The 22,284-nt window shown below is 44.5% G+C and overlaps 1 protein-coding gene across 5 annotated transcripts in view; it reads left to right on the top strand.

Moving 5' to 3' along the window:
* Positions 1 to 22,284, top strand: part of ARNT2 (aryl hydrocarbon receptor nuclear translocator 2) — an 861,066-nt gene that overhangs the window by 46,618 nt on the left and 792,164 nt on the right. The window lies entirely within an intron of this gene.

Genomic DNA, 22,284 nt, shown 5'->3' with positions numbered 1-22,284 from the left:
ACTCACCCCAGATGCAAGTCCAGTGTGTGTGGCTGTAATCCGCTTTTCCCTGTCTGCTATATTAGGGATTAATCTTTGAATAGGATACCCTTTTTTCATAGGAATGGTGACTATTGCTTTGCTATTCTCAATGTCATAAACATAATTTCTGGGGAAACATTTTGGCCTAGGTTCAATACCTAAACAAGCCTTATTTCCTCATCCATTGCAGTCGTTGAGCGAGTTGTGGCTGCTATCGTCTTTCTCATTGTGTGCTCTTTGACATATTTATCTGCCAATGCATTGCCTGTGCTATGATTGTGCCCTTTAGTATATGCTCTTGTGTGCATCACCGATAGCAAAGGGCTAGTCTGTTTAAGATCCCAAACCGGCTTCCAGAGTTGCCTGGAAGCAATAATTTTATGCCTAATGTCTCTGAAGTCATTTTGAATGTACCAATGCCAATAGTGTTATAAACCCTGACGATGTAATCTGAGACTACTAGTGTGGGCTTCCCTGCATCTGCTTGGTGCAATGCAAGCAGTAATCCATGCAATTCAGCAGTCTGGGTAGACATGTCTCACAGATGCTTTGTTGCAATATTAGTGTGTATAAATGCTTCTTCATGTGTGAAATGTCCTAGAACGGCTGTGCAGGTGACAGCATATTGGGCCTGTGTCCCTAACGCTGGTATTGCTGACCTATCGCAGTAAATTACTCTATCCATTGTCCAAGTCAATCCACTCAGTCTTTGCAATTCAGCTTTATAATGGTAGTTTACATCTGGAGCATGTTGGGATGCTGACCATTGAATCAATCTGGTATGTAATGCCTTTGCTTTGGGCACGCTAGCTTCTGTGACAGCCTCAAGTTGAGCTAAAGGTGTGTTTATGTGTATAGTTCTATTTGCTGCTGAAGGCCTCTCCTTCTGAATAATCATCTGAACTGAAGCCAGCATTTTCTCCTTGGGTGTACATTTTAACTCTGGTGTGGAATATACATGTGACTTGGATGCAATTGGTTTAGTCTCCCCTACATTGCACACTGTGTATGTGAACGCATTATCTCCCACCAACAGGCTTATCTCTAAGTCTTTATCTGTATTTCTATTCTGCAAAGGACCAGTTTGATTCATTAATTAATACACATGGTGCAGAACGTGAGTGTGTTCTGGCAGCCAGTGAGCTGCTTTGAAATTTGGTTTTTATCAAAGCATACAATGGTCTCTCTAGCTCAGCAAAATTAGACACACGATCTGCCAACATTCAACAGCCCTAGAATAGCCTGTAACCGCCTAAGCGTGGTGGGTGGTCGTATCCTGGCACACTTCTCAAGAAAATTTGCTGACAAGTCTCTACCTTTCTAGGATTCACTCTTTCAGGAGGGCAACCTCACGAAGAGCTATTCTTGATTTTCTTTAAGTTGATCGGGTATGCTTTTACAGCCAATGTGTGAATGACTCTGTCTAATTGTTGCAAGTATTCACTGAGGTTCGCATGGGTGATGTAAATGCCAACAGCTAGGAATGTCTGCAAGCAAGCCCTGTATACTACTTGAGAATGTGCTAGGTGAATTCTTATACCCCTGCATTATTCTAGTGAATTGGAAATGTGTTCCATTAAACGCGAATGCAGTGTATTTCTGGCTCTTTACACTAAAAGGTTGTGTGAAATACCCATTGCCTAGATCAAGGTATGTTTTACCTTTACAGCTGTGCAAGTTGGCTAGCAATCCAGAACTGTGTTGGTTCTGCACTGCGTCTGTCTTACAATGTGCATTCAAAATTCGAAAATACACTATAAAATGGTAATTACCATCAGGTTTTAACACTGGAAGCACTGGACTATGGGCTAGCTTGCTTTATAATCAACCCCTGGACTATTAGCTTGTCTAATATGGTTTACACGTGGATACCTGCCTGTGGTTTAACTGGATACTGCCTCTGTGGCGGGCGTGGTTTCAGTACTGGAATCGCATGTGATGGACATCCCCTATCATGATATTTAAACGGCTCCACTGCTGCCAGCGCTGACCCATTTCTTGCAGACTTTTGCATTGGGTCCCCACTCACTTCTTTTGAAAAAGCAGGCATTGACACTTCTTCACATCTTGGCGCTTGTTGCATGTATAATGGTTGCCAATCTTGAAATGCTAATAGTCCTTTATATTGGATGTGTAACTGTGGCCAAATTAGTGCTTCAGTCTTTTTGGGGTGTTCGCCTTCCAGCTGAATGTTTACAAAATGCACTTCATTGTGTGCTAATGTTTGCCCAGTGGGTTTCGTTATTTGTGCATTTCTGTTTGCCCTGGTGTGCTCCAGTAGTGCCTTGTGGCAACATTCAAATATGGAAATGTCCGACCTGGAGTCTAATAGGACCTCGATCCAATCCATGTGTCGCTTAGTCTTGGGAATAAATCGATGAGTGTATGGACTCTCCATTCTGTGAAACCTGTAGGGCTGCAGTGTGTTTTGTTTTCTCACCTAAATACTCAAAGGACTTTGTTTATTAAAAAAAAAAAAGCGGACAGGACTGTGCCCCTCTACCAGCTATCGCTTGTACAAAAAACTCCTCCCTCCTCTCAACTATACCCTATATAGGTCGACCACCCAGGAGTGGACATCCCTCAGAAGATCTCAAAACTGTGAACCCAAAACAGAGCTACACAATAGTCCACTTCCACAATTGTCCTTATGTGAGTAATAACATTATAAACTCACAAAATATACTGTACACATTATACATTAAAAAACAATACATTATCCAAATAGTGTATGAAAAAGAAACTTTTAAATACACATAACTTTTCAAAAAGTGCCTCGCCAATGTAAAAATGACACCTACACATAATATTTGCACTTGGCAAGTTCAAACCTCCTTGTGTCTAGTTTTGAGACTATCTTGTCTTCACCAGGTTCTTTAATTAAACTTCTGTAATAGGCTACTAATGCCTTATTATGACTGCATAGACAATCTAACAGTGTTCATTCCCAACAAATTACAAAAAGGGTGTAGGGAAATTCTTCAGTGGGGAGAAAAAGGGAAAAAAATATTTTGACGTGTCATAAAGTATTGGTTTTTAACATTCGTCTGTCCAACGCTGGTTTCGCACTCTTGAGTATTCTTCACTGCGGTTGACTATTTTACATTAAACAGTGACCTAGGGAAATAGTACAAAACCTCTATGAATTGTGCTGTTCTATCTGCAAGTCAAACAAGCTACTCAATCACAATAAATTAATAATTATGGTGAGGCTTACCACACTTGCCTAGTCGATCACTTCTAACTATGGTGGGTAGAATTTCTTATAATTTGAAACTGGATTTAAAATGCAAAAAAGAGTGGTGTCCCCTTAGTGCAGAGCTCAGGCATTAACCTAAAAATCTTATTTTATTTAATCTCCCCAGAATGTTTTTGTTTTGACCACTATAACTGGTCTTCCCTAAAAACAATTAAACATGACATGACATGGGGTTCATGTGAACCAATTAAGCCACCTCAGTTTTCCTTTGAAGGTGTCATAATTACCAAACTCCAATTTTTAGCGCATGAAAATGTCAAGTCTCAAGTTGATAGAACATTCAGTAAATGGACAAAATCCAACAACTAAATCCACTCCACCTATTGTCAAACTTTAAGAGAGTGTCCGTGCATGGCTGCTTCTATACTCACGAGAATGCATACAACTGCTTTCCAAGCTAAACCTCCTAATTAGGACAATTAAATACCACATGTTCGAATCAAAAAGAGGGGTAGAACTCGCCAATTTTCTTTCATTTTCTGAACGATGTTCTGAATGTGCAGAGCGTGCTACTATTGATGGATTAGTGTTTCTTCTTTTAGAGCGCTGCAATAACTGTAAACCACCCGGTTATTAGATGACCCGCAGCAACAAGATTTAGTTTAATCTAATCAACCGGCCCACGGGCAGAAATGCTCTTTTTTTTTTTTCTTCCCTATATCAAGTCCCAGCCTCTGTTCGTTGGTAGGATCTGACCTATGCATAACATAAATAATTTCTCTTACCTTGTCAAGAACCTCCGTACGGCATGTAACTTGCGGCATGGATTGATTCTGTTAATAATACTTCGTTACTCGCGCTTGCGCATACCACTCAAACACCTTTTTACCTTTAGGAAAGTGAGGAGTCCAAGCACTCGCAATGCTTTTGCTACTAGTGTGTTCCGAATCATAAATGTTCGGCGCAGTCATTCTTCACCCATCTTATATGTATAAAGTTGCTCAAAACAGTAATGTGCATTTCAGCACTTTCACTGCTGAATTCTTAAACGGAGTGGTCAACCTATATAGGATGCTGAGCAGATGCTACACCCTGCTGTGCCGCATATTGTAGCGCAATATTGCACACAGTGTCAAAATGGTTTGCTAGCAATTGTTAGTCAGTCTGCAGATATGGGCCTCCACAGTTTGAATGAAACTGGTGTAAGAATTCTAGCGACAGATTGGGTGTGGTTAACGTTCCATGCCTACCACCTGTTTGTGGGTAATCTAGATTACCTCCAAACCAGTTGACATGATTTGTATGTGTTCGAGCCAATTCAGGATACTGGTATGAGCGATACTGAATGGTGCCTGTCTCGCCTCACCAGGAGAGTTGCATGTTTATTGTTTCTCTTGTTGGCTGGGGTCTTTAGTAAAGAGCGATTCTGCTGGCAATCCACCTAATTGCGCCACTGCTACTGTGAAGTTGGTATGCACTGTTTGGCAGGACGCTGATCAAAGCCATTCATACAGCGCCATTCTACAAAGGATGCGAATATTGATTTCCTGATGAGCCATCTTCTGTACTCACTCTAACCTCTTACTTTAAAAAAGCTTTTTAGAAAAAAGCTTTGCCCTGTCCTTTTGTCGTGACTAGGTCATGAGGTTATTTACCTATTGGTAATGCTATGGTAATCTCTAAGACGTCCCGTCCATTAAGGGTGCCACCTGGCTTAATTGCCCGGGGCAATCTTGATTCCTGCCCCTTCCCTCCACCTCTGCTGAGGCTGTGGGAAGTGGACATGGAATCAGAAGTCATGTTTTATGATACACACCCCAGGAGGTGACCTAGTGCTTGGGACAGCCTTCCTGAATGTTTGTGCTCATTAGCATAATTTAACAAATACAGCCAGGAAATTTGTGAAGTTCTTTGGACTCCGAGACACCATTCTGAAACATTACTCAGAAATAATGAATTGATAATGAGGGTAGTAGGTTCATATATTTTAATATCACATCTACCTTCAACAAGCTCTAATTGGCATTGCACATGCTATAACAAAAGCAACTGCGAAATAGCACATTACCATACACATGAAAAGAACTGCTATGTGAGCGAATAGCATGGTTTGCATTTATCTAGAAAAGAACGAGTGATAATTTTAGTTTAGCAACTTGAGCGACCTGGGATTTATACTGTGTTCAACTATGCTATGCTATGGAGTACCATACCAAACACCTTTAGTCTCAAAATGCACACAGCAAGACTTCCACATTTAACCCACGGTTTAGGGCAAGATGTTCTGTACACGAACCGCCCACGGCTTCCTGTCCAGATGGACATGCTTATTTCTCTTTCTCGCCTCTGAGATCTGTGACGATTGTCATGATTCCTGCCCCTCATGTCCCCAGCCCTCCAAGATGTCAGGCTGGAGCCAGGCCACGATCACCTACATGGCCCTCAAGGGCCTCTCCATCCCTCCAAAGACCCACTTGGAGTCAGACTTGGCGCTTGTGGCACCAGACTCACTCACTCCCATAGGATAACATTGGGGATTGGACTTGTAGTGCATTGATGGGGACAAGATGGATGCCCCCACATATTTCGGTCCCCAGAACTGCATGTGCGGTCTAGTCTTTTGGGTGTGGTTCAGCCCAGAGACACCTGGGATACCCAGAGACTATTTAAGCCACACCCAGGCTGAGAAACATGCTTTGCGTTTTCTGCACCTGCAGCTTGACACCCACCGTGTTCGGATCAGTCTCCAGTAGGCCTGCATCTTTCTTCTGCGCTCAGCTCCTGCAAGAACAAGAACACCGTTGGGAACAGCCTTACCTTGCAGCGCTTCTGCCCATCATTCATCGCTCCTTCTGTTCTTCGGCGGTGTCATTCCCATCCCAGCACGCCGCTTCCTAAGGAAAAGGGAAAAGAACAGAAAAAAGGCATTAGTAAGCATTCTGCAAATCTTCGCTTATTTTTAAATACTGTACAAGCTTCTAACGCCTTCCTGAATCCCAGCAGCTCTGGGGGAACTCTGTCTCCGGAACTTCTCATCCATCTGCAAGAGGGAAAAGACACTCCAGGTTAGCGTGGAAACATCTAGAGGCGCCGCATACCGCGCTTATCCACCACATTTGTTCTTCATAACCGGCATCCACGCTGAAAACGTCATAGCACCTAAAAGACACAGAAAAAGAACTCAGTTCAATGCAAATACGAAAGGGGTGCATTGCGCATCGCGCTCTCCCTCACCTTCAGCTCTACTCATCTCAGCAGCACGCTGCCATCCCCGGACGCCGGCCATCATCTAAGGAAGGAAAGGAACGAAGATAGAGAACTGTTCAAAAGACTCATTATACTTACCTGTTGGACTCTTGCCAGTGAAGTAACTAGGCAGCAACGAGCCTGCATCAATCGACGCGCCCCTGCGCTGAAAGCAGGACAGAGAGCACACTATACAAGAAAACTAGGTGAGCTGTGGATCAAAGGGGAAGAAGGGGTTCAAGCACACAGAGACAATAGGGAGTTAAACTCTACCAATCCTGTGTTTCAGGCCCGGTCTCCAGTCGAAAAGCCTCCAGGGAAGGTTTCAAGGTCGTAAGAGGTCAGAACAGGCTGAGTGACGTCCCCGTGGATACCAGGTGAGCGTTACAACAATCTCTTTTTCTCTCTCTCTCGCTCTCTCTCTCGCTCTCTCTCTCTCTCGCCTCTGGGATCTATAACAATCTCTTCCCAGCCCCCAAGACCTGAGTCTGCTGATTGCTGTGTGCGAAACGCTGCTTCTCCCCCCTCTCATCCCCCCCCCCCCCCACTCTGTCAGCTTGTACTTTATATCTAAGACAGGACTTGGTCTGTCTAAAATGTGTGCGTCATTTCTGCTACCTGGAAGGTTGAGGCTGAACGCTTGAGTGTTCCTTTGCTTGAACATACAGTATTCGATATGCACACTAGACATGTCACGTCTGTTGTTCACTGACTATTCCATTGCATTCAATGGTTTTTGGGTCAGCACACGACTAAAGCCTGTCATCTGCTTCTTGGCAAGGACAGTCTATTGGTTCCTGTCCTTTGACTGCTTATCAGCTATAGCTTGACCTTGCTACGTGCCGTTTAAAGACATGACGTTGCCACTTGCGGTTAGGTTTCTCTGCTGGAAAGGGGAAGCTACGATTTACTGATCATCGCCTTTCGCTAAAGCCAGAAAGCCAGTGTATGCGTGTGTTCTTTGTTACAAACACGTGCATTATGCATTCAAAGAACTATATTTTCTGATGCAAGTGTCTGCCTTTGTCCCTTGTCAACAGCTTTTACATTATGTGGAAGCATGTGCTTTTCATTTCAACAAACATTTGCAGCCTTTTGCTATTGACGGTTTCATCTGTAAAGTCGCCTGATCTGTGACCAACTGTTTTACCAGCCTTGTCCATTATCCATAATCCATAACAGAGGCTCCAACAAACGGACGACTTACTAACCCACCCCACCTTCCTACTCCTCCAACATAACCAACGCCACCACAATACACCAGACCTTGGGCTAGCCACACTACACATAAAAACACCAAGAATCCATTCTATGTCCACACCCACCATCTCAGAGATGCTGGTAGCACACCTGGCGCCAACCACCCACATAGCCCATAGAATGTCAACAACGCAAATGTACACCAAGACTGCAGCCACCTGTGACTCTGGATCCCTTATGGACACTAGCCAGTGCACACAATCCACCCAACACCACACCACACCCCACACCCCACACTAACGGCAACTAAAAAAAACACTGGCACACACCCGAGGCACTGAGGCATACCCATACGGTTACAACACACAGGGCCTCTCGTACCAACTGCCACATGCAAAATAACACTCAGCCGCTAGTTACTCCTGGTTCTAAACCTATCCTCACTAACCTTCCCCCCCCCCACTCCCTTCTCTTGCAGAGCCCATGCGAGCGCCTGGAACTGCCCCTTGGTGGTAGTAGTGCACGGTATACATCAACGTAAGATAACAATAGCTATACACCAAAAAAGAGAAATATCAGTGGTAAATAACTTTGGGCTACTACCTATAAATATGTGTACATTCTAAACATTGAGAATTTGAAACATTAATGCACAAATTAAGTAGTTTATCTATACAAAGTCCATCACATTACAAATTAAACCACTACTTCGCAACACTTCCTTTGGATATTGGGTATCTCACATACATACTATAGTTGGTGTGAGGCTTTTAGAGAAGAGATGTACTTTGATTTAAAGGTTCAATTTGTGAGTTTAGATAATTGTAAGGTTTGGCGGGGTCGGGGGGGGGGTTGGCGTCTGAGGCGCAGAAGGCCGAGATTCACCTCTGAGGCAGACTGACTGCCTCATCGACAATTGGGGTGAAGCCAAGGTTGGGTACTGGAAAACTGACTAGCTACTTTGGAATACAGCGCCAACGTGTCCCCTTAGAAATGGAGTCAGGAATCTGTTTCCCGGTATTAATGGTGGTGACACTGACTGCAGGTGGAAACTGACATGATAGGTCAAGGAACTGTAAATGTTTATTTGTATAGTGTGGCTAAAAAAATCCTTAAATAATGCAGATCTGGTTTACCTCTTCCGCGATCTCCGATTAGAAGCCAAAGAATTGATGACCGGCCTTGAAGTGAGATGAGGGCTAGCCTTGTAACTGGCAGACCTGCCAAAAGATCTATAGTCTCTGAAATGAACGAGTCCCTGATACTGAGAGACAACTGGATGCACTTGGTCCCGCATAAGGTCCTACACAAAGTCTTGGAGCTGGCTGCATATAAGACATACAAAGACCTCAGATCAAGCACTTGACCCCCCCCCCCCCCCACACACACACACACACACCAGGATTAAAGTGTACTCCCAATCTCCCAAAAATTCAAGTTAAAATGTGTGTACATGTTGTGTGAAGTATACCAAATGCATTCTGGGGAATTTTGTAAAGAAATGCAACCGTGAGTCGGCATCTCGTAAAAATATGAAATAATATTCAGTGACTGCATGAACTTCCCACCACGCTCACAACCAACATCAACCTCCATGCTCCAGTGATGCCACGCACCCTCAAGCCTAAACCTTTTGCATCCTGGTACACTCTAACCCATCTTCAACAAAAGAACCATCGGAAAACAAGAAAATCCTGCAGCGCAGTTGACCTTGCCCTGCTCAAAGAATTCTCTGCGACGCACAGATGACTGATCACAATTGTCAAGGCCAACTACTACCAATACACCATAGGCAAGGCCAACAGTGGAAATGGAGCCCTCTTCAAAGCCATTGAGCACTCCATCAACCCTGTTAATGTGCACCCGTACAGCACTCCATCGCAAAGACCACCGCCAACAACTACCTGGGGAAACTCTCATGACACTTACTATTGAAGGATTTGCTGCTACTCTAGCATCCCTCAAGACCACATCGTACATGGACACCATTCTCCCTTCCTCCATTCTAAAGACCCTTCCAACTGAATAACGTTTCCCAGACCTGACTAGCATCAAGGGCTCCCTAACTCACGGCACCATCCCCTTGTGACAAATCCAGAGATTTCGTCACTTCTCTCTGATGGGGAGCTCCTTCCAATGAGGTCAGGCTGCTACCAGACTGTCCCCCTGGAATACTCGAAACAATAGTACCTTGCAGTAGAGTAAACCAGGTCTGTTGGTAGTAAAATGCAGAGAAGAGAGCAGGGTCTGGATCCACAACTTGAGAAGGAGACCATCACTAGTCCTCTTCTTCGTGACAGTGCCTGGCAGGGTAGTGAAAAAGGTCTGCCAAAACAAATCCCTAAAGGAACTGTAATATGGGTCTAGCACCCACATCGACCGAGTATGTGAAGGGCAGGGGAAGGGAGTCATTCCCCTTGGAATTTTGAAAGGAGAGTCCTGGGGAAACGTGTCCCCTCCCCTGGCTTTATGTGGGGAAATGCAAGTCAGACACCCTGAAAAGAGTCATGGACGGAAGAAATAATTGATGCAAAGCCAGCAATCCTTTGTTTTGAAATATTGTAGCCAGGGGAAGGGAGTCATGACCCATGGCGAGAGACTTGCAAACAGAACTGTGGTGGAAAACCAAGGGATAAGATCCCTGGAGAAGGGAGGTATTCTCCAGGACCCCAATGGTGAAAAAGCAACTGCGGGCAATGAGGAATGTTGATGTTTAAGGTGAAACTTTACCTTTTGAGTTGAATTGAGAACTTTACTGCTTGTTGGCATTACAACCTGGAATTTTGTTTTGTGCCTTGGAAAGGCATTGAGGCCTGGGGAAGGGAGTCATTCGCTTAGGTAAAGATCCCACTTAACAACTGGAACTGTAGTCCGCTGTCCAAAAGAAGGGAACCATTCTTCTGGACCAAGAAGATCCACTACCGCTTTAATTACAAATGTGAGGGATAGAAGGAGGCTTTTTGACACAGGATGGTAGACTATTGATTTATAAGGACATCCTGATCGAGTTGGGGACAAGTAAGTTTTCTCTTTATTTTGATCATAAAACATCTCTAGCTTCAACAATGCCATGCCACCTGTGTCAGTCTCCTCCTTCTGGACCCTTACATCCTCGACCCTCAAGACTACACAACCCCTCCCAATTCCCAAGAAACCAACACTGGACCCTGAGTACCTATGCAACTACGGCTCCATCACCGATCTTCCCTTCCTAGGTAAGATTCTTGAGAAAGCAGTAGCCAACAACCTCCTTCAGTTCTACAAATCTGGCTTCAGACCCAGATGCAGTACATAAACTGCTACCCAACAAGATGATTGAAGATGCCCTTAAAATCCTCGATGGCTATCCTTGCCTCCTGGGTCACCTGACAACTCATTTGCCAGCATTTGACACAGTAGACCACCCGACACTTACAGACCATCTACATCGCTGCATGGAGGTCAGTGAGATTGCCCTCAGCTGGTTCAAATCCAACCTTGCTAATAGCCACCGTTTGTACAAATCTAGTCATCCAGATCACCAACTCTAACCATCACCTGTGGTGTCCAGCATGGATCCATCCTCTTCCCCCATGATGTTTAATCTTTACATGAATGCTCCCTGAACCTTCCTACCGCTACAGAACAACCACATCCACCAATACGCACAGCCCAAATGCCAAGATATCCTCCATCAAAGAATCCACAGGCTCCAGGCCTACCTCGCACTGATCCACTTGTGGATGTCCAGTGCTTACCTGAAGCTCATCCCCTTGAAGACTGGTGTTCTTGGTCAGCAGTGGGAATTCAAACACCCCACATCCAGACCTGGCTCTCTGCTATGGACCTTGAGGGGTTCGCACCCCAGCTGGCCACCGGCACCAAGTCCCTTTTGTTCCACATTGTCCTACACCTCTCCTTAAACGGCGCATATCAAGTAAAACACAAACACCTTGGTAACCACTTTCTCTCCTGCGAAAATGAAGCCCTTCGTCCCAGAAAAAACAACTTCAGATGTGCTGCCCAAGCCTTGAACATCTTCCACCTGGATGGTGGCAATGCCCTTTTGGTAGGCCTTCCGGTGTCTACCCTGGCACCCCTGAGGTCTGTCCTGCATTCTGCAGCACGACTCATCAAATGACTCTGTAAATTTGACCGCATCATCCCAACCCTCATCGAACTGCACTGGCTCCCGCTACATTCATGTATCATCTTCAAGTCTTGCTGCATCATCTACAAGGCTATCACCTTGAAGTCCCCAAGATACCTCACTGAGAAAATCATGTCTACGAACCAGCAGAAGGAAATGTACAGACTGGAATGAAAGAACCAGTAGAGAGGCCTTCTCTGTCTATGCCCCAAGACTCAGGAACCCCCTTGCCATCAACATCAGACACTTTTCCCCCTCCTCAACCCCCTAGCTTTTACAGTTCAGGAAGGTGCTCAGGAAAAGGATCCTCTTGAACACCTAGGTCCACACACCCTCCACTTCCCACCCTACCTGAGACTGGGTGATTTCTCCCCCATGTTTCCTCCCCTGGTGACATGTAGATCCCTTGCTGCACAGTTGCCCGCTGACTACTGTGGTTTGCTCCTCTCTCCCTTGTTTCTCTGCTTCCCACAATGTGTTCTCTCCCTTGTGATTCTAAAGCGTTCTGTTGCTTCCCGATGTTAGGTTCGAGCTCAATAAAAATCCTAATAACTACAAGATGTACTGCAAAAACAGCAGCCTAAAAGACTAAGTGCCTCAAATGACTGCCTGTGTCACGTTGTGCAGGGACAGCATTGCAGTGCTGCGTCCTTAAACTATAGGTCTCTGCACTCATCACTCTGTCAGGCAGGTATCATTGAGGGGGGAGGAGAGAGACCTGAAAGACTGCTTCAGTTGGCGCTGGGGAGGGGGCTTTCATTGATAAGTAGAGAGAACGAACTCAGTATGCGTCATGTTGGTAGCTGTGCATACCTGTGCGCCCAATGCATTATGGTAAAAGCAGTCATGCATCTGGAGCAGTCCATCTCATTCAAATAATTATATGCAGACTAATACAAGTATGTACTGTTAAAACAGAGGCCTGAAGCCCTTTGGGGCTGAAAGGACTGCCTGCATCACACTTTCCTTCAGTTGAATTGTTGTTTCTTGGTGCCGAAGTTTAGACCTCGGCACGCATCAGTCATGCATGTGTGAATGGTTGTGTTTATGGGTCGGTGGGAATTGAGGGGAGGGCAGGGGACGAAGTCTCATCCAGAAGTGGAGCGAGCAAGCTTGGGATGCACTCTTGGACATGTCATTCTTTAATGGTTAAAAAACAGAAAATCAGCTGTGAAATTCTGTATCTCGTAAAGCCCACCAATAACAATATTTACTGCAAAAACAGGAGGGTTTAGAACAAAAATAAGCAACTAGCTATGAATGCCATAGACATTCAGTGGTGTTTACGTCTGGTGTCTTTTTCCATTGTCCCCAAAAAATTCGAAAAAGGGGATACATGAAAACGAGTAAATGCCTCTTGTGTCAAATGCCTTTACAAGTGGAGTAGATGGGAACCTGGATCCCAGCTGATTTAGTGGTCTCCCAGTCAAAACATTCACCCACTTGATAAGGCACAGACCGGTTTGAACCCCATTCTCCAATCTATTACCGGTGCACCAGGCCGTCATTCATCCTTTTACCCACCACTGTTGCAGAGAACAAGCAGTACCTGAACACCTATGTACTTTAGAGCCTATGTGACACTAACCCTCACAGCGTGTGGGCGCTTACACCGTCATTTGAATGACAGAGACACCTAGTTATTTGATGAAAACCAGCATCTTGGAAATCTGTGTTCAGCATGTATGGGCGATAAATTGTGCCCAAAATAGTACAGAGATGCGTTGGTGAGGTGTGGCCAATTCTGCTAAGAAAAATGTAATTTGTACAAATGTTGCTCTCAATTATTATAAAGTAACCCTTTTCACAGAAGGTATTCTGATAGCAATAGGGAACTAATTTCGTTCAGTAGATCAACTCTTGGAGGAACTGACGCAATACTGTAGGGTGTCAGGTTTTAAAATTAATATCTATAAATAAGAGTTACCAAAGTCTCTAACTGAACAAAACTCTGGTGCAGTCCTTTAAAGCTAAAATGCCTTTCAAATGGGCTACAAAAAATATTCTCTGAAGGGTGCTTCCACCCTCAAAGGTCTTCAACTGAGATCAGAGGAACACAGAGCTCAGCACACCACCAGATGAACTTATTCCTGCTGCCCACATAGTTCAGGGGACCTACAAGAACCAACCATGCTTGATCATTGTGCTGATTATGTGATCCTGGCAAGCTTTATCGAAACTCACAATTGAGGGCGGAATATAAGGTACGTTCTCCCACCCCCCTTTAGAATTACTGTGCCCCCCTTGCAGTCCTCATCCAGCTTCTTGCCAGCATGCTGTGATCCTGGAAATGTTGCTTTTAATGTCAAAAGGACTGTTTTCCTGTTTAGATCTCTTTACTGCTGAAGTACTTCTGGGTTATTTTGAGAATTTAAGCGATTTCCTTAGGGCGTCACTTACCTGGGCATCTTGGGCAAAGGGTTGACGGAGCTAAGGGTACATGAAATGATCTCTTCCCTTTTTTAGTTCTTTGTTCCCTGTTAGTCTGTTTACTACAGGTTACCACAAAACACGCCTCATACAAAGCATGCAACCAACATTCAAATCAAACGCTGCTGTAACAAATAATTGCATGCACCTGCATTCTTCTCAACTGCCACTCTGCATCTGCTCATGAAATCAATGAATTAATTAGTACACATTCCTCAGATATACTCCTTAAAAAAAAAACAGGGCGCCAACACCTCCACACACCTATTATCCCTGGCATGCTTTCCCCACACCATCTCATCCACCGCAGAGACCGCCCACACAAGCAAGGTGATGGCATTGCCATCATATATAAAGTCACTAACAATACAATTGGCAACCAGTCATCCCCATTCACATACTTTGAAGCACTCGCTCATACTTGCTCCCCACCATCCCATCCACATCCCGCCCTACCTCGTTTACCCCCCCACTCCCCTCCAACACACAATCCCTATTAGTTCCACACTGTGATGTATCGGGTTAATTCGTCCCTTCTATCCAGAGGGGAGCCTGCTCGGCAAAACCCTCAATAGTGGTCTGGGCAAGTTGGATCTCACTGGGAGGGACTCCCATCTCGGGGACAACGACTCCGAGTCCACAGAGGAACTTCCTTAAAGGACTTCATTGGCTGCATACCTGAGGGTTCTCAGATTTCATGTACAAATACCAACACGCTGTCTTCCACCCTACTAGTTTCAGGTGAATGCTGACTATTATCTGAGGACTGCCACAAAGGAGGAAGAATTAAGTCCTAACAATCCTCCTTCCAACCTATTGCATTTAGGTAAGGAATACGTGTTATCCGAGGGACGCTGTAGAGAAAGGACACCCCTTTTCTGCACTTCCTGACGTATGTGCACAGAAAAATAATTGTGAATGGAGAGAGAGACTGAAGAAGCCGTGTGTGACACCTATGCAGGGAGGACAAGCCACAGTACGAAGAGGCAATTCTCTGGAAACACGTCCTGCAGGGGTGGAGCTATGCATGACCGTAGAGCCAGCGGTAGCGTAGCAGGAGTTAAGCCCGCTAGCTGGCGATTACGAACCGGGAACACTGTCCCAGATGGAGGCTTCGGGCAAGAAAAGGGACGAGACGGAAAGCAAACCGTCCATTTGAATGGACTGTGTCCTCCCACGTGTTCCTCATCTTAAGGTACCTTCCCTTCCAGTTTTAGCTGCTTCTGAAAAAAAAAATTGTCAGGGGGTGCTGTGCGTTGATGCGGTTAACTTGATGTCCCTCGAGGTATTCCATCTCTGGGTCAACGACATTGGCTGTGTGTGTGTGTGTGTGTGTGTGTGTGTATATATATATATAGCACACGAGGTGCCCGTTGGCTTCAGTTCAGTTTTTCCGTGATGGCTAACGCTTCGAGAAATACTGCGTGCTTTGGGTTTCTCATTAAAAACTGCGACATTATCGAGATCAATGGCCTCCTCATCGACACGGTCCACCCTGAAGACTGGGTTCAAAGTGTCACAACTGCAGTGCTACAATGCCACTAACAGACCCTCATCGGGTGTGTCTGTGGTGCCTCGACGTGGGCCACAGGACGCGGACTGTGGGTCCGTCAGTACATTACCGGTGAGGCTCTGAAAGAGCATAAAGGGAAATTTAGCGGCAGGTAGGCCCCCTACTAAAGCATCTCGACTACTGTCGAAGAAACGATCATCCGACGAGTCAAAAGGTGATTCTGCTTGAAGGAAAAGAACAAAGCAGCAGTCACTAGCACCCTTCGTTTTTGTTTTAGAAGTCAGGGAATCTCTCTCATAGTGATGGGGCCGGAATGGCATTTTACAATTTATTTATTCATTTTTTTTTATTTTTTTTTTCTACTTTTATTTAACAAATTCAAATACCAGAAGCATCAACAATACAATCATCAATATTTTAACAAAACATGCTTCCCATTGTTTATTGTTACATAGGCAAATTTAGTTCAACTTTGTCATCTATATTAAGTTCACTCAAGATAAATTCCTTCTTCCTATGTACATTTACCTCAGCCATAAAACCTTTGTACACTGAACACCAACACTAGACAAATATTAAAAAACCACAAAGACTGGACAAACTAACAACTGGACAAAACAAACAACAAACAAACACTGAACCAGAAAACAAATAAACAGAACCAAACAAACAAAGATCCCAATCCAACACCCCGATCTTCTCTATCAATTCAATGAAACATACTGTACTTGTACAATTCCAAAGTACTCACTCACCATATCATTCATGAAAGGGCACCCAGAGAGCTAAATACTTATCTCCCCTGTCCTCTCTTTGGAACATTACCCTCTCAAACCCAGATAACATCAATACATCATTTATCCAATATGTCACTTGTGGCTTCTTGATCCTTGTTTTCCACACCATTAACACCTCCTTTTGCCGCAATCATAAGCACCTTATCAATCCACTGCTCATATCTTTGAGCAACTTCGCATCGCCCCTTCCTTGACAGTAGTAGCACTTGGAGAGGCATCCTAGAAAGACTTATAGATAATATCGTATCTAATCTCTCTAACATTTCCATCCAGAATTACAGCACGACAACATGTGAATGAGAGTTCCCTTCTCTTTCTCACATCCCCAACAGAAATCATTGTCACTTAGACCCAGGTTAGACATACACACCGGCGTCCAATACAAACGTCCTAATATTTTCTGGTGGATAAGTCTTAATTTAAGATCCAATTTACTCCTTTATCCCGCACCCCACATATCTTCCCCCACTCTTTTTCCGTAATCTCACATCCCAATTCCTCCTCCCACTTCTCCAATAGTTTCTTCCCAGAGTCAATAAGCGCACAATTCGCTGGCATTAGATTTGTGTATGTGCTTACCATACGTGGTTATGACTTAAAAATCTTGCAACCCAGCGGCTCTTCCTCTAACGGTCTCGTTAACATTGTTAGCCTCTCACTCAAAAGTATATTTTAACGTTATAAATCTACTTCTTTCTCTGTTAGCTAGATGCAATGTCTCTTGCAAATCCTCAAACGCTCATATATGACCATCCCGTATCACATCCCCCAATGCTCAAAACCCCTCTCAAGATCCAACTCCTCCAATATATGAGCTTATTAGCAATCTGGAAACCGGGTTTAAGCCAAATTGAGGCCCTGTAATTGAGATATAAATTCCTATTAAAAATGTTCAACCACCAAACCAGTACATTTTTGGTCGCAACAATAGTTAGCAATTTACTGCTCCTCCCAGGTAGCCTTCCCATTGAAGCGACAGCACTCAACTTAAATCCTGACATCCTACTCCTTTCAACTGTCATCCAAAGAGGCTCTGATTCATTCACTATATACAGATTATGCTGCTTTCTTCAATATAAACCCTTTGTAATAGTTCTCCAAATCCAGATATCCAAAACCCCTCTCTTTAGTACTATGTACCAGAATGAACTTCGGAATCTTTGGTCTCTTCTTCTCACCCCACAACATTTCTTTTGAAAAACTCCATCAACAGTAGTATCATTTTTGGTTTTTTTTAAAAACTTTAAAGGCAAGGATTGCATGAAATAAAGCACCTTTTGGTAAAAGAGTCATTTTAATAGCATTGATTTTTGCCCAAATCCCTATGGGTAACCGTTCCCACTTCCTAACATCTCTCTCTAAAGTATCCACTATTTTCCCCACATTGAATTCCACCATCTTCTTTATATCCTTAGTCAGATAGACTTCTTAATACTTCACATGGAACTCAGTCCATTTACAGTTCCAATCTGAAAAATCATCCCTTATACAAGTCCTGGTAAGTGGAAACACTTCCGTCTTATCCCAAGTAATCTTATTCCCTGAGAGATCAAAGATTCTCTTCGGGGCTACACCCACGCCCCCCCCCGCAGGATTGGCAAGAACAACCACCATATCGTCTGTATACGAAAAGAAATTTAATTTCCTTATGTCCAAATTTCAAACCCCTGATACTCTGTTCTCTGCGTATGCAGGCCAATAATGGTTCCAAAGTGATATTGAACAAAAAAGGCGATGGGGGATAACCCTGTCTTGTTCCCCGAGTTAGTTCAAAAGCCTTAGATAATACATTATTCACCCAAATCCTTGCTTTTGCACCACTCTGAAGACCACTGATTACCCCAAGAAACTTATTTCCAAATCCCATTTTTTCCATTGTAAATCTCAAATACCTCCAACTCACCCTATCAAATGCTTTTTCCGCATCCATGAAGACCAGTGCTGCATTCGATATTTCATTTGGCTGAAGACTCATTATGTCAACTATGGTTCTTATAGTGTCGTACCCAAATCTGCTTTTCATAAATCCTACCTGCGACTCATGGACCAATTTCCCCATACATGTTTCTAACCTATTTGCCATAATCTTTGCAAATATTTTCACATCCACATTCAATAACAAAATGGGTCTGTAATTGCTTCAATTTTTATGGTCTCTTCCCTCTTTTGGTATTAAAGTAATCATTGCTTTACTCATTGATTGGTATATTTCTTCTTGCACGAAAAGGTTGAACAATTTACATAGAATAGGCTCTAGATAAGTCTTGCATTTCTTATAAAACTCCACAGGTGTACCATCCATTCCTGGAGAGTTTACTTATTTTGATTAGACATATACATAACATGACCCATTGTTGTCCGAGTCCTCTTTCTGGTTTGCCACAACACCTACTGAACTGAACTCTGAAGTAATAACTGCTCCCCCAGTGTCCATATATACCCCAGAAACATCATACTAAAAGGTATCTTCACTACACGCACCCACTATGACCTCCCACAACTCATCACCTACCCCACACACAGCTAACACCCTGAACCTTTTGATTTCAAGCAGAAATCTAGTCTCAGTGGGAAATCTAATCTGGTTCTCGTGGTCAGACCACTTTGCTATCCCCTTCATGCTCGTTCTGCCACACAAGCTCCCCCAACACCTGCCACACATCCCCCTCTGCCTCAAGTCACACAAACCAAACCCATTACAGACACAACCTTTGCATCACTCATACTATCTCCTCCGCACACGCACATTTAATTCCACCATCTTCTTTATATCCTAAGTCAGATAGACTTCTTAATACTTCACATGGGACTCAGTCCATTCTCCTCAACAAATGCAATACTATCGTCACAGTTGCTTGACAAAAATTACCCTCCGTCTTTAAATCGCAAAAACCCTGCAGCTACCACCATAAACCATGGTTCAACAGCTTCCTGCTCTATCAAAACCAGATGCCTAGACTAAGCCTGGCAAATGAACCCATGCCCTGCCACCAGGACACCAGTCAAACACTTATGAAACAGCCATACTCCATGCCAATTTCACTCCTTACCTCCAAGAACTCCAATCCACCACCAATCGTACATGGAAACTATGCAACATTGTCGAATCCCTCTCCAAACCACCATCCACATCGTCCACTCCTCCATCCACTGCAGTATGCAACTCTCTCATGGACTACTTAAACTCCAATACAAATCATCGGGCACGCCTTTCCACCTCTACTCCCTGCTCCTAACCTCCACTTTGGGCTCACTGGCTTTAGGACAGCTCCCTTGGCTTCTCTCGCTCTCGCCTGCGCTCGCATGTCCACCTGACTGCTTGGCTTGCCCTGCAATCACTAGCCAATCAGATCTTTCTGCAATTGTCTGGCTTGATCTTTGAACTCCTGTGTTACTAAAGGAAGCCGTTTGGAGCCAATCTGATTTCTCCAAAAGCTAGACCATGCCATTCGCTCTAGCTGAGTGATCTTCATTGCAGTTGCTCTCTACCTCTGTGTCAGTCTTTGTTACTGATGTAACTACATGATGTTTCAAAGTTCTATGACTAAGTGTTGGAGAACATGGAGGGTTACTACCGCAATATGCCATGAGGACCTGCGGTAATGAAGTGATTTCCCTGAAAAGAAAATGAGGATGCCACATCTAGCCCAATGATATAACTCCACCCAAAAATAGTCACCCCAGGCTCAGGGTCACGTAGCAGCTGCCGTCACTTGTACACATGATGAGGCTAGCTCTGGGAAAGGAGTGAGGACCTTATTGGATTGATCACACTACCAAAACAAAACCTGCAATCTTCCTGATTGATGCTTGCCCACCTCAGGCCGCATCCAGTTGCATCGCCATCTTCGCTCCTTACTAGCTCAACAACACCAACTCCTTCCTTTCACATGGTACGATCCCCTTTTGCACTCAAAAACTGGACAAATCTCACCCCCCCCCCTCAAAACACCTCTCAACCTCATTCTCTACAGAAAGTACTGCCTGATCACTATCCTTCCATACCTTACCAGAATCACTACCCAACTGCAACAACACATCACCACAAAAACCATACTGAACCCCTTCCAATCTGGCTTTTGACCTGGTCACAGCACTGAAACTACTGACCTTCACAACATCAGACACAGGAAACGCAGCACTCCTCAATCTCTTTGCAGCATTCGACATCTTTGACCACACCATTCTAATCCACATCCTATCTCACAGGATGAAACTCTCGGGCACTGTGCACACCTGGTCCACCTCCTTCCTTACTGACGGGACACACTTTGTCTCCGTGCCCCCTTTTTGATCCAAGCACAGCCTGGTCAAGTATGGGCCTGCATGGCTACTCCCTGTCTCCACTCCTCTTCAACCAGTTTTGCTGGTGTCCCACCAGTAATACCGGTGGGGATACTGGTGAAACGGCCTTACTGTCTCTGCTGCCTGATATCCCAGTATTATTTGGATTTTACGGCCGGCATAGACAGTGGTAAGTTCCTATGCCCTGGAGTCCCATAGGACTCCATGAAATGGGATTGCTTGAATCACTGGCTCCGGTACTACTGGTGCTGGTGATTCAGGCCTTTCTATGCTGGTAGGGGCCTGATCTACTGGCAGATCCGTGGCCCCCACCAGTAAACTTGTGTTTTTTCCGATTTGGAAAAAATGCTGGTGCCGGAATTACCACAATTTTTTACAGACCAGCAAAGTTATGAGGGCCTATATGTTGAATCCCTTGGACATGCCTATAGCAAACAAAACTTCAATTTACACCAATACGAAGAGGACCCCCACATACTTCCAAATCTCACCTTGCTCACAACTCCACATCCTCAAAAGCTATCTGTCCACCACCTGGATGGCCACCATCTTCCTCAAGCTCAACTCTTCCAAACAGAATACCTTATCTGCCCACCCAGACAGAAACCTAAACTCGCCCCATGAATCAAAGTACATGGCACGAGCAACCCACTCATCCCTCTTCACACTTGGCTTCACCATTGACTCCCACCTTTCATTCACACCACATAGCTGCTGCCACTGAAACATGCAATATACAACTACACCTCCTACTTGAGATCCGACACATCCTTCCTACCGATTACTTCTGCCAAGCAGTCTAAGCATGGTTTTCTACAAGCTGGACTACGTTGATGTAGTCCTCACTGGACTCCCAATCACCACCCTTGCCCCCTGCAAGCCATAAAAAACAAAGCCACCAGACTCATCCTCCACCTACCCAAACATTCACATATAACCACAACTCTCTCCCAGCTCCTCTGGCTTCCCGTACCCCAAAGAATTGCCTTCAAAGGACTCTGCATTATTTTGAAAGCTATCCACCACTCAACCTGCCTCTTATCTTCACATCAAACGCAAACCCATCACCCACGCAAACACCAGACACGCAAGTTACCATTTCCTGCACATTCCATAAACTAACGTGCAGACAAGTACGAGGCATACCAAATAAGCTTGTTCCTGAAAAGTTTGACAAGCTATGCCTTGAGCTCCTCAATGTGGGTGTAGACGCCAAGCTCCTCCTTAAAGGGGGCCATACTTATGTGTTGCATACATTATTGATTCTGAAAGTATGTAGGCATACTGTCAGTGAATTGTAGGAGTGAACATGTTGCCAACCCCAGAGCATGACTGAAGTAGGATACAACATTTTGCTATGCATCAATTTTTGGGACAGCTTTGGCTCATGCTTGCCCCTACACAAGCCTGGGTACCTTTACACAAAAACCAGGATCTAATTAAG

The sequence above is a fragment of the Ambystoma mexicanum genome, chromosome 11, assembly GCF_040938575.1.
Source record: "Ambystoma mexicanum isolate Mex_15411 chromosome 11, UKY_AmexF1_1, whole genome shotgun sequence".
Lineage (NCBI taxonomy): Eukaryota > Metazoa > Chordata > Amphibia > Caudata > Ambystomatidae > Ambystoma > Ambystoma mexicanum.
The sequence above is the reverse complement of the archived record's forward strand: the minus strand, read 5'-3'. Positions and strand labels throughout refer to the sequence as shown.